Genomic DNA, 12708 nt, shown 5'->3' on the forward strand with positions numbered 1-12708 from the left:
GGGGTTGGGTAATGGAGCCTTTGCTAAAACGTAATTGAATTTACTTGCACGAAGACAATTTCCACTCTCTTACATCGGGATAAAAGGCCTCATGCTGCGCTTGCAGAGACCACAGACAATATATATATATACATCTGTATTTACTTGAAAATTTTCAGGATAGGCAATTTTGCCTCTACCTTCAGGTCATTGAAATTTAGTTAGAAAGGACTAGGGAAGCACACACTTCTGCTTGTACGCTTTACTATTAAACACGAATCTCCCGGGACAGTAAAAATGATGTTCTTGGAGGCATGGCAGTGCAAAGGGAACGTTCATCCAAAGGAAAGGCTACTAGAGAGGTTCAGAGCGCCCAGCCCGCTCTAAAAAGAGCAAAAGATCTGGGCCTGCATAGGTACCTGGGAGAAAAAAAAACCGTCCCGGAAGTCCTCGAGGCTGCCAGGCTCCCGAATATTAGGGATGGGAGAACCCCCACCCCCGAGTGGCTTGAAGGCCATTTAGACACCCCCCAGGGGGCGCCACCCTACAAGGTTTCGGAGGACCCCTGCCAGCATAGCCGTCAGTATGTCCTGAGTGCTCTGGTTCACGCAGGTGGCGGTGCGGAGGCTGCAGCACGGACGTTGAGCATCACATCGCGTCCCTTGCCCAGCCGCGGCGCTGGGGAGCTGCGCCGAGTGCTACCAAGGCTGGCCGGGCGGAGGCGCGGCCGGGTCCCCCTCGGGGCGGGGCCAGGGCGGGGCGTCGGGCCGTGCGGCAGGTGTGGGCGCGCGGAGGTGGCACAACCCGCTGCGTCCTCGACCTGCGCACAACGCGGGACGAAGAGGCGCACGCGGGGCTCCGGGAGACCACAGGTAAGCGGGCGTGGGCGCGGGCGAGGGCGAGCACCCGGGGGACGAGGGACGAGGTGGCCCCCGCAGGGCGCGTGGGGAGCGGAGCGCGGTCCTGCACAGTCACCCGCGCTCGGCCACAAGCCCGGGTCGCCGTGCGCGCTCCTCGAGCACGCGGGAGCCGGAGCGCGGTGGCCACTAGCACTCTCCGCTGGGGCGGCCCCCACGCACCGCTTCAAACTCCTGGTGCTTGGAAACTTCCAGGGATCCTCCGGGAGATGGAGGTGGGGGAAGAGTGAACCCAAATCAGGCGCTCGAGGAAAACCCTCACTAGGACGGATCGTCTGCTTTTAGAGCGGCGACAGTGGGGAAAGGATGTGCCCAATACCCCCGACCCTCCTCTCGGTGACCCTACTGAAAGCCCCCGCTCCTCTAGGGAGACAGCTGTTGCAGGGCTCTCTTAGGCAGTGGCAACGCAGAAGGCAGCGAAACAGGCACAAATGCCCCCCCCGGGACAGCTTTGTCCCTCCCCGGAAGGCAATAGGACTAGGAATGGGGGCTCAGAACCTGCACCCGCTGTTGGAGCAAGTGTCTGTGGCTCAGACCTGACACCTCCTGCCTGGGGGCGCCTTGTGGAATCCGACTCCGCCGGCCTTTCAGCTTCCTCATTGAAGTCTTGGCACCTTAGAAGTGGAATTAGGGTAGGAAAAAGAAATGAAAGCTTTCTGTGCGAAGTTTATTATTACCTGTGGATTAAAATGCTTGGTGGGCAGAAGTTTCGACAAGGCTCAGTTTTACAATTTGTTTGGAGGAAGTTTTGGTTGACTTAAGTTTTGTTTGAAGTGATTTAAAAGTGACTCTCAACTTTAGGTTTAGTGAGTTTGTGTTTGGTTGGAGTGGGGGCTAACTTTTAAAGTGGTTTTTCACTCTTATTCTGGTCACTTTTCAGTATCTTCAGAGTCAGTTCCGTAGACAAGACCTTTATCTTGATTTTTATCATGAAAAAGGGGGTCAAAATAATAATGTTTAGTCGTCTTACTACCAAAGAAGTAATATAGTTACTCTTCTTTTTCCTTCGTAATTTGTGCAGAGCCTCTTGCAAACTAGGTTGGGCCCCAAATCGGCATTTTTGGTTTGTGATTAATAGATTTTTTGGGGGGGCTTCATGGAAGTTTTTTTTCTTTACATCATATTAGGTCTTTATTATATATGTAGCTTATTGGTTTTGTGGTAGATGTGACAGAAAGCACTTGAAAAGTATCAAGTAGAATCTAGGTGAAGTTTTGTAAGTTCTGAAGAGCGAGTAGTAGTGACAAAATACTTGTCTGACATGGGGTTGGCTTGTTTTCAGATTTTAAATAGGTTATTATAAGAACAGAGCTATGAAATGTTTAATATTTGGATATGTTTGTAAAATAGAAGTGGAAAAAATGGAAAGCAAAAACAATTTTCCTGTGTATCATTTTTCTCTCAGTTTGAAACAACTCTCTTAATTTGGCCCAGAGTTGAAGCTACAGTTAAAAACAGTTGTTAACTATTTAGGGTAATTACAGACCATTAATTGATTTACTTTAATTATATTTTTCTTCAGTGATAGGTTTTGTAGGATGTATTTTGCTGGGGATATTGAGATTAAATACCATTAAATTTTCCATAGTTGTCACAATTTCTATTCATTCCTTGTGTCTAAGTATTTTTAGCCTCTGAACATTGTGGAAGTTCTTAAATCTAAACTGTAAAAAGGCTAAAATGTAGTCACTGATTGTTAACATTTTAGGATAAAGTATAATATTAAAAGATAATATAGAATGAAGACATTTAAGGACCGATATTCTCTAATCATAAATAAGAAAAGACTCATAATAAATCTTTAACATCTTCTTAATGTAACTAGGATGAGTGCTTAAAAGTCACCTCTAAAAGTTTCAAAAGTTTTAATGAAAGAGGAAACTTTGTTACAACATAGTTCTGTAATGTAAGGGGGGAAAAACTGTTGAGTCTAGAGTAGATGCAGCCTAAGGAAGAAATGGTGAAATTGGATCTTTGAATTGTGAGCTATACCTTCACTGGGGAGCTTTTTTTAAATAGTGGCAATACATGTGTAGAAAGATCAGTTACTTCACTTGTACATGTAAGCGCCCTAAGATGCTTGCTGGGCTGGCAGAGTCTCCGGCTATTTTTCATTTCATGCTTTTCTATGAGGGAGACCCTAGAGAGTTATCAAAAAAAAAAAACTGGGAGGAAGTTTGAGATGAGTTGGAAAACTCTAAGCATGGCTATGGGAAAAATGTGTGTCGGCTTTAGCAGTAAGGAGGGTAAAAGGTGAAGTTTAGGCTCTAGATTTACGTGTTGATTATTGTATAATCAACATTTTAGCAAATATATAGTTATTGCATGCATGATATCAGACCTGGCGGGGGTGGGGGAAATCTCATCTAAAATCCTTGAAACTTTGATGATGACTTTATCAAATATGCTCTGGTTTGTATTTTCTAGCTGTTCCTAGCTACTAAGCACTTGGAGCCAACTTACACATTCCACAGAATTAACTAAGTGGTTTCCATTTTAAGAGAAATACTCTTATTTAAATAGCACCACTCTATTGAGCAAAACAACAGCTCTGGTACCTTAAAAATATGCTTTTAGCAGGGGAAATACAACTTATATTGACTGTCAGTGCTCTTACTATGAGTACTTTTGGCCCACTTTATATTTCTGTATTTGTGCTGCCTTTGACAGATCAGTCCAGTGCTACAGACTTTGGAGAAAATTAATAAAAACAAGCAACTCGTATTGATCCTTTTTCTTTCATAGCCCCGAACTACATGAGTTCTGGCCCACAAGAGGTCTTAGAGTTTAAACTCAGCCCTTGACTGATTCTGAGAGCTGGCAGTAGAGACAGGAGTCAGCTCTGGCATTTGCAAAGCGCACTTCATGTTCTATACAGCAAATCAAGCCCTGGACTCTGTAGCCCTGTCCATCTCAGCCCCACTTCCTTTCCCTGGGCATAACAACTGGAGTTAAAAGACTTAGATCCAAATGGGAAAATTAGTGTCATTTGTGTATAGGCAGTAGCCTTATTCAAAGTGCTTTCAAACTAATTGGGGAGAAAAATCAAGACATAGTGGGATTTAATTTTAAGTCCTCCAGGGTGGGAAGTGTGTAGGAGTCTGTGGTTCAAGAATACATTTAGTTAATTTACTTTTTCCATTTATTCTGAGTTGTTTATAGCTTGCATTGTAGTCTCTCTCTCTCTCTCTCTCTCTCTCTCTCTCTCTCTCTCTCTGTGTGTGTGTGATTTAATATTATACAATTTGGAAGATTGGAAAACTATAATAAAGTTGTAAATTTTAGTTTTCAAGTTGGTCGGTGTAAGTTTTCTTCTGTTGAGGTAATTCTGTGATGACTTGTCTTCATTATGTTTTAAGTTGGTGTGCTTTGGAAGTAATTCCGATTCTGAACCAGGATGGCAGCAAAGGGGAGAAAAAAACCTCACTGTGTCTAAAAGCCAGTCTAACCTGCACTAGATATCTTTAGTCATCTCTGTCAATTTCAGATGGACTTTGGCCATGTTAATAAATTGAATATGTATTGAATAACTTAGAGAGTTCAGCCCAGAAAGTCATGCTTCAGAACTTGTGGGCCGGGTGATTTTGTTCTAACCGATTTAAATGTGACATGCAATATCCAGTCAAGACCTATATTGTTATACATCTAAGTTGGAAACTGTTTAGAATCTAGGGTTTTAGTGACGGCTCAGGACTGATAGCCAAGAAGTCAAACTAATGAGATCTACTACTTAACAAAGTCTGAGATTGTTAAACTACAGTGCACCCCTTTTATAAAGTCACTATTGAATCACCTGTGGATTTTGTTAGGATTTTCTTGAGCCTGGTCATTTAGTGATTATCTCAACTCCATTAACTTCATTTTTTGTGAGTCTTAAATAAAAACAGTGAATTTGCTTTGCATCACAAAGCCCTGGGTCCAATCCCCAGCACTGAAATAAAACAAACCAGATTAAAAATAAGACCCAGTAGCAGTGGGTGAGTGGAAGTCTCAATTCTTCCGCTCTACACTGTAAGTGGAGTCTTTTAAACTAGGATCCCTGTAGCTTTAGACCAGGACTTTAACATTCTGTTTGGTTATCCTGTTGCCTGGTGTTTCCCATCCTAGTCTGTGCTGTGTTGTAACTCACAATGGTTTTCCTTTCTTTGTGGATAGAGTGTGGAACTTAACTAAGCTTTAAAAAAGAAAAAAAGAAGTAAACCCCAGTTTTGAGCCTGGCAAGTAATTCCAAAGCAACACTTTGTACTTAGCCCGTAGTGACAGATTAAAGCCACTAGCTTTATTTTTTGTTACGTTGTTTTTTGTCTTTGGAACTGGGATTAGGGTGATGTTTTAGGTGCAGCATGTGTACGCAAAGAAAAAGTTTGGATTATTCCAAAGTAAAATTATACCTAGATTGGTGTGTGATGACTGGCTTCTAATTGCTCCTAATCATTAAGTAGTTAAAAATTTTATAACATTTTAACTCTGTAGACAAATATGTAGTTTTATATAAAAGGAAAATTTCACTTAAGTCCTCTTGATCTTATTAGATATTAAGCCAAATTTGCCCTAAGACGTTTTCTTTCAGCGATTTATCATTTCCAACCAGCAGTAACTGAAAATATTTTGATGAAAAAGAGAAACACATGAAAATAGTATGAGAAAGATGTAAAATAGAGATCAATTGGATTAATTTTTAAAGAATTAAGTCTTTCATTATTTTTTTCCTGTTTGTGGGTTTTCAAGTTCTGAAGTAATGGCACAGAATGAATTTGAAAGAGCTACTTTCCTTTACAATAAATGTGCTTGATAATTGTTCAAAGCTACTGTCCAGAATTTCCTGTTTTGTTTAACACTTGATAAAAACAATAAATCAAAATGGAAAAGTGAGTCTCAGGGAAGAAACAAATTTGTTTAAAAGCCAGTCTTTGTTTTGATGAATTCATTTTACCAAGCAGAACTGTTAGTAGTTGTTTTTTTTTCTAAATTAGAAGCAATAATAAATCTGTGTATTTAGAAAACACTGTTAAGATGACAAGGCTTAGCACTGATTAGCTAAGCTACAAATAATTCATGCTGAAAATATTAAAATGTAAATACGGGCTAAGTCATTATTATTTATTTGTAATTCAGAACTCATCTCCAAATATTAACTAAGAATTGCCTTCTTGACTAGGCAGGGAATGAATCAACTTCATCCAAAACTTTTTGTCAACATCCAATAAAATACGTGTCTCACCTGTCTTAGTTGCCAAAGCAGTACTGACTGCAGCAGTTACCTGCATCTGTGAGTATTTCCTGTGTGCTGCGATTGTCTGCATCATGGGAGACCATCTCCATAGCACTGGTGACTTAGCTCAAATGATTGTTTCTGTGTTACGGACTAGAAAACTGGCCCGGCAAGATTAAAGATGCCAGCAATCTCCTAAATGGTGCAGCCGCCTCTTTTGACCCTGGTGTTTCCTCTCCCATCTCTGCTTTGGATTTTCTATATATCATGAAATTAAGGCAGATTATTTGTGAAGCTTTTTAAAAAATGGTTTGAGAATCATTACAGTGTGCGTATTCTTTTCTTTCTTGACTATAAGAACTGGCTCAAGCTCATGTCCACGTCTATCAAGATGCAGGAAATAGGCTTACGTATTTGCTTTTATGACCAAAAAAAAAAAAAAAAAAAAGGTGAGGTGGTATGTGAGGGAATCAAGTCTACTGTTTTAAATGGATTGTAAATTGTCTGTGGAGATTACTCCATGAAAAACATATGGGAAAATGTCCCCCTGAACCTTGACAAGTGAATAAAAGGATAACTTTTTTGTCTTTGAAAGTTCTAATGGGTGTGTGGGTTACAGTGAGTATCAGGGCTGGTGAGATCCTCAACATATAGAGGTGCCTGCTGCCTGTGTTCTCAGTGCTGTCCCAGAACCTGAGTGTTGGAGAGAACTGACTCTCACAAGTTGTCCTTTGACTGTCACATGGAATCATGGCATATGTGCATCAACACACACACACACACACACACACACACGACTTCAGGTCCTGCAGTAGTTGGACTTAAGGTTCTTACCATTTCTTCCCACTGGTATCTATCTGACATAGAACAGTGGTTGTACAAGTGAGTTTGTATTTTGTGGTGGCTTAAAATTTTTGTACAAGTGCAAAGACCCCTCTCAAGGCTAATGTTTTGTTGTGTCTGAAACTCAGTGTGGGAGGGACGTGGTAAAACAGAAACCTCTGACTAAAGAGTGGACAGAGCTTGCAGGCTAAATAAAACACTGATTGCAGTGCAGGGGAGAGCTTTAATATATATGAATATTAATGTTTGCCTGGAGTTAGAGATCAAAATAAATTTGAGGTCAAAACAAAAAATGTTAAAGGAAAGATTAGATAATTTAAATTAAAAAATAAAATGTAGATTAAGTCTCATAATTATAAGTGAAATTTAGACAGCAAAAATACTTAGAGCTTTCAGGTTTTTCATTTGAGTACCTGTTTGATACTCTCCATTTCAGGAAAGTGATGCCTCGGTGAGGGTTTGAGAGCATGGGTTTTGGGGAAAAAACACCCTAAGGACAACCAAACCAAACACAAAAGACTATTCTAGGCTGGTTTGCTAATGGAAAGCCACTGTTTCTTTTTGTGTTTGCCTATGGAAATTAGTGGCTACTCAGAAACTTACAGCTCTGGAAGAAAACACTAACATAAGCAATATTATTATCAGAATTGAATTCCCAGAGCACTGGAACTCCAGTGTCAGGGACAGGAGGATCTGGGTAGGATCCAGTCAGCCAGGATATCTAAAGGCTGGTTTCGTGTTCAGCGGGAGACCCTGTCTAAGAAATAATAATAATATTAGAACAATAGAAGAAGATAAGATACCTAACATATCCTTTGCCCTGTGCATATGTGGTCTTGAACACATGCGCCTGCACACACATGTGCATCACCCGCCTCCATACATGCATGGGCATGTGTGTGTGCTCGAGCATACACACACACACACTCAGAGAGAGAGAGAGGGATAGAGAGAGGGAGAGAGAGACAGAGACAGAGAGACAGAGACAGAGGGAGAGAGAGGGAGAAGAGATACAGAGAGAGAGAGTCAGAGAGAGAGAGACAGAGAGTCAGAGAGAGAGAGAGACAGAGAGTCAGAGAGATAGAGAGAGAAAAAGAGAGATTTTTTTCAAATCTGGAGGGGCCCACATTATTCTCTTTTGGGTTAATGGTTATCGAGGTGAGGGAAGGTAAGCCTCCTGAGAAGGTAAATGGACAACTCAAGAATCTATAACTTCGTAGTCTTGCCTTTCTAACACATCATCTTCTCTTTGGGGTGTTTTTTTCAAAGCTCTACATAGAATTTACTGGTCACATCCCTTTTAAAAACTGGATGAAATAGGTTTCACTTATTAAAGCTTTTAAATAAAGCTCAGCATTTGGCAGCACTTGATTTCCTTGAAGGGGACCTGAGTTTTGTCCCAGCATCTGCATAGATGCTCACAACCATGTTTTTTCTCTCCAGTTTCAGAGGATCTGATGCTGTCTTCTGGCCTTTGTGGGCACCAGACATTTATGTGGATGTGCAGGAAAACACTAATAAATATAAAATAAAAGTAAATGTTTCGATAATTTCTATATTATATTTGTTTTTTTCTTCACCAGATTCAAAATTCATTTTGCCACAGAGTACCCCCTACCCCTAGTCCACTTAATAAGTGGGCCACACCAGAGAATACATCTCTGCAATGTTCTCCACTTATGTGATGCAGATATAACAGCTTTCATTCATTATTTACAACGCCAAAGGGTATTCTAAATCCTTCACATAAAGCAGACCAGGGCTCACAACAGCCCATCCACCCAAGCAGACGCTCTTACTCTCTGTTTACAGATGGGAGAACTCTGTAGCATAGGCTTTCAACCTTGGTCCTCCTCACATTTGGGCCATGTAGTCTGCCATAAGATGTCCCCCATGTATGCATTGTACGGTGTTTAACACCATTCCTGTCCTTCACTCAGTTGTGTCAACCAAAAGCGCTTGAATTGATCCTACTTGAGAATAACTATTGTAAACTTGTAACAGAAGTGTACTTTCTTGAAAGACCTTCTTAGTGACATTTACGATGACCCATGGTCACGCCTGGGCAAATTACACACTGCAGACCCTGTGTCTACACCAGGCACAATGCACTTGTGTGGGGCGGATGTGAGTTAAACTTAACCCCTACTGGTCTGCTCTACGGCATTCCCTCACATTCATTCCATTGTGAGCTAAAGACTGCAACTGTTGACTCTGCTTCTAACTTCTTCTAATTGCTCTATGCACTCGTCCCCAATTCAGGTACTGTTTGTTTTCTGTGCTTCCCCTTGGACTGGACCCATCATACACACACACACACACAAACACACAACCTTAATTTTCTCTGTGTAATAGAGAACTTAATATATCTGAATTGCTTCACAGTAAGAATTTATGTCTCAGCCAAGACTTGCAGCTGCCAAGAAAAACATACCCAGTAATGAATAACTCACAAAGATTTGGTAAAGAAAAAGGAAAGTCATATGATGAAGTATATTACTGAGATATTGAGTTTTGTTTATTCAGTGTGATAACCTGTTAGATTCACACAAGTCAAGCGAGTTTGAAGCTTTTAGTTATTGTTTCTTTGTAATTCTATATTCTATTTTCAGGAGCAGCTGGGAGGGGAGTAGAGGTTGAAGAGAGAAGGCGGAGAGTGGGGACAGGGTTGAGATTGATTGATTTAAATCCTTGCCTTGCCAAACATGCTAACCATGTGACCTGTCTCCTCCTCTTTCCCCTAGGGCTTGGCTTCCCCACCAGTCAAATGAGACAACGGTGTGAAGCTGATCACATTGCTGAAGAGTTGAAATGAGGGGGTGTGCGCTAGTATCCACAGCGTGTCCCTGCCTGTAAGTTTCCCGTTTTCCTTCTTGGACCAGCTTATCTGGTGACTTTGTCGTCATGATCTTTAGGTCTAAGCCAGTTGTCTTGGAGAGAAATAGCTACTAGCAAGTACCTTTGTGTAGATGACTATTAGAAGGCATGGCCTGGAGAACAGGGGGTCTACACAGTGCTTGAGATTCATATTTAAAGTTAGTAGTGTCACATAGGGAGGGATAGAAAGGATCACAAAGGGTCTATGGAGCTGAAACTCACCCTGTGATTCCACTTTTAGCCAACATTTGAATGCTGTTCCGTGCTGGACACTGCAAACCCTGGACATGTAGAGAGGACACACAACAGAAGTTAGCAATTCTGTCCTTATTCCCTGGCTCCTTAGTAATTAGTGGTCATGTGATTCCTTTGTACCAACTCTGTCCAAGTGATACTTGCTGCTGAGAACACTAGTCTGGCTGAACCCAGAAGGAATGTGGGGATGCATTAATGCTATCTGCCGTGGGAAAGAGATAAAGGCAGTGACACACAGGATTTGATCGTCCTCTGCTACAGACTTTTAACATGAGGAGATGACCCATTAGGATATCATGAAATCAGATTTATCGGTCACACTGAGTGTTATCCAAGAAATGAAAGAGGAGGAGATAGAGAAATGTTGACGTGGATTGTTCATAGTGACCTATTGCTTTGTGAAACATCGTTTTGGTTGTGTACACATCGGTACTAGGTCACAGTGTAGGAGACCTTTCTTACAATGATTCCCATGAACAATGTACCCCCCTTTTGTTTTTTGGAATTGCATACACATTTGATAGTTTAAGTCCTATTAATAGGACCTTCATCATTTGGAGTCTGCTGTTGTGAACACATCTGTGTAGAGAATATGTAACCCAGTAAGTTCTTTGAGGAGGCAAATGATCACACGTTTAGACACCTAGGCCCCAGAGTGAAGTATTCTCATTTACAGTCACAAGGCCTGATTATCCTATCACACACACAGCAAGAATTTATGGAAAAAGCATCAGAGTTAAGCACAGAAGCAGTGCCATATATCACGTGCTGGGAACGTGTCTACTGCGAGGGATTGGGGGCCACAAACGCCATTTGACCATTTGACCTAGTTGCTGGTTCTGTTTATTCTAGAAGTGTAGAGAGAGAAGTGAAACCCAACAGTTAGGGTAAGAAGGGTGCTCACGGAAAGGGAAAGTGTCTGGAAACCTTGAAGATTGACGGCTGAGACTGGGAGGCTGAGAAACTAGATAAGAAAGGGCCACCCTGTAACAGAACTGGGTTTAAAACTGGATCTACTTTGCTGCGCCCTTGGCAGAACACTGTACTCTTGGATCCTTAATAGTCACGCATGTGAAATGTACGTGGCAGCAGACTTCACAGGGTGATGATAAACAGAAAGTTTACATGTAAAGTATCCATTGCATCCCGAGTGGCTGGATGCCTAGTTATTCCCGAACACTAACCTAGCTAGAGAATGCTAGTGCCTTAGTTGCTTTTCTGGGGTCTTGAGAAAGCACCATGTCCAGGGCAGCTTATACAATAAGGCATTTAAGGTTAGAGTCCGCAGTGGTGGATTGAAAGCATGGTGGCAGGCACAGCTGAGAGCTTACATCTCCATCCATAAGCAGGAGGCAAAGAGGATACTAGGGACGGTGTTTTTGCACCTTTTGAAACCTCGAAGTCTACCCCAGTGACACACCTCCTTCATTAAGGCCGTACCTCCTAATCCTTCCCTACAGTTTCACAGACTGGGCACTGAGTATTTAAGTCTATAAGCTTTTGGAGGACATCCTCATTCAAGCCACCAGTCAGACTTGAATTTTTCAAAGCAGTTTCCATATAAACACCCTTGGAAACAGATGGAAGATGAAAGTGTCAAAAGCAAACCTTGGTTGCAAAGCCGTTTCGTTTGCTACACCCTGACTGTGCGCTTGTGACTCGGGTTTCTCTTGGTTGAGGGAATGAAGGAGTTCACCGAGGGCAGCCTCCCAAGTCTGCGGACTGCTCATTCCGTTTCTGTCACAGCCCCGTGCACAGTGACGTATCACGTGCACACATTTAGTGTGGGTCTGTCCTTTCTTATACGCTAGGGGGTGTTCGTGGTGACTTGTTTTTGTTTCCCTGAGTTAAGTAAAGCAGTTCTACTATCCAGTCTGGGCAAATTACTGGATACCACCCCCAAAATAGCTGTTCCTCCCACAGATTGTCAGTCTCCATCTCCCAAAATTAGTGGCCGTAAACCCTCTCACTACAGTTGCTGAAAGCAGGACTTCAAGAAATAATCCACAAGTGAGGCACAGTAAGCAAGTTGCATATGAACAAAGACCAGTGTTACCTTTGTCCAAGAAGTCCTTGTTCCGGCGTGCGGTTTATTAAATCTCAGAGAAACTGACTTCGGAGAAGGGGTCCCTTTTAACAAAAGAAGTTCATTTGTCTTAGAGGGAGGATCAAACCAGAGCTGACCATACTTGTCCGACTCCAATATATGTCAATTGCTAACCACGTGTCACACCTCTGTCTACGAATGGCTTTTGTGTGTGTTTTCTGTTCTGCTCTTGGGAGAATGGCATTAACACGTCCAGCAATTCATAGCAGCACTAGACTTTTTACATGAACATTTTCTGCTTGGTCAGTTAAGAGTCTAAAACACAGGGTACTTAAGAAAGACTTCAGAATTGCGGTCCTCATATAGCCCTTCAGTTACCAAGAGCACACTCCTGAGGAAGAGGGAAGGTGTTGGTGGCCCAGTAACATAGCCACAGATATTTTGATAGACCTTGGAATCCTTTACTCCATTAATTTCCAATTTGGAATGCTTTCAATAATTAAACCTTGGAAACAAATACTTTGCCCTTTATGAGCTATTGACTTTTAGAAGCTGATTTTACATACATACATACATAC

At 41.9% G+C, this 12708-nt stretch overlaps 1 long non-coding RNA gene across 1 annotated transcript in view; it reads left to right on the top strand.

Annotated features, from left to right (window-relative positions):
- The first annotated feature begins 776 nt into the window (after positions 1–776).
- LOC110341669 overlaps positions 777–12708 on the top strand; it is a 25532-nt gene continuing 13600 nt past the window's right edge. Inside the window, exons 1-2 of the long non-coding RNA XR_005881365.1 lie at positions 777–851; positions 9696–9803. This is a non-coding gene — a long non-coding RNA (uncharacterized LOC110341669). The remainder of the gene's footprint in view (positions 852–9695; positions 9804–12708) is intronic.

The sequence above is a fragment of the Mesocricetus auratus genome, unplaced genomic scaffold (assembly GCF_017639785.1).
Source record: "Mesocricetus auratus isolate SY011 unplaced genomic scaffold, BCM_Maur_2.0 Super-Scaffold_100014, whole genome shotgun sequence".
Lineage (NCBI taxonomy): Eukaryota > Metazoa > Chordata > Mammalia > Rodentia > Cricetidae > Mesocricetus > Mesocricetus auratus.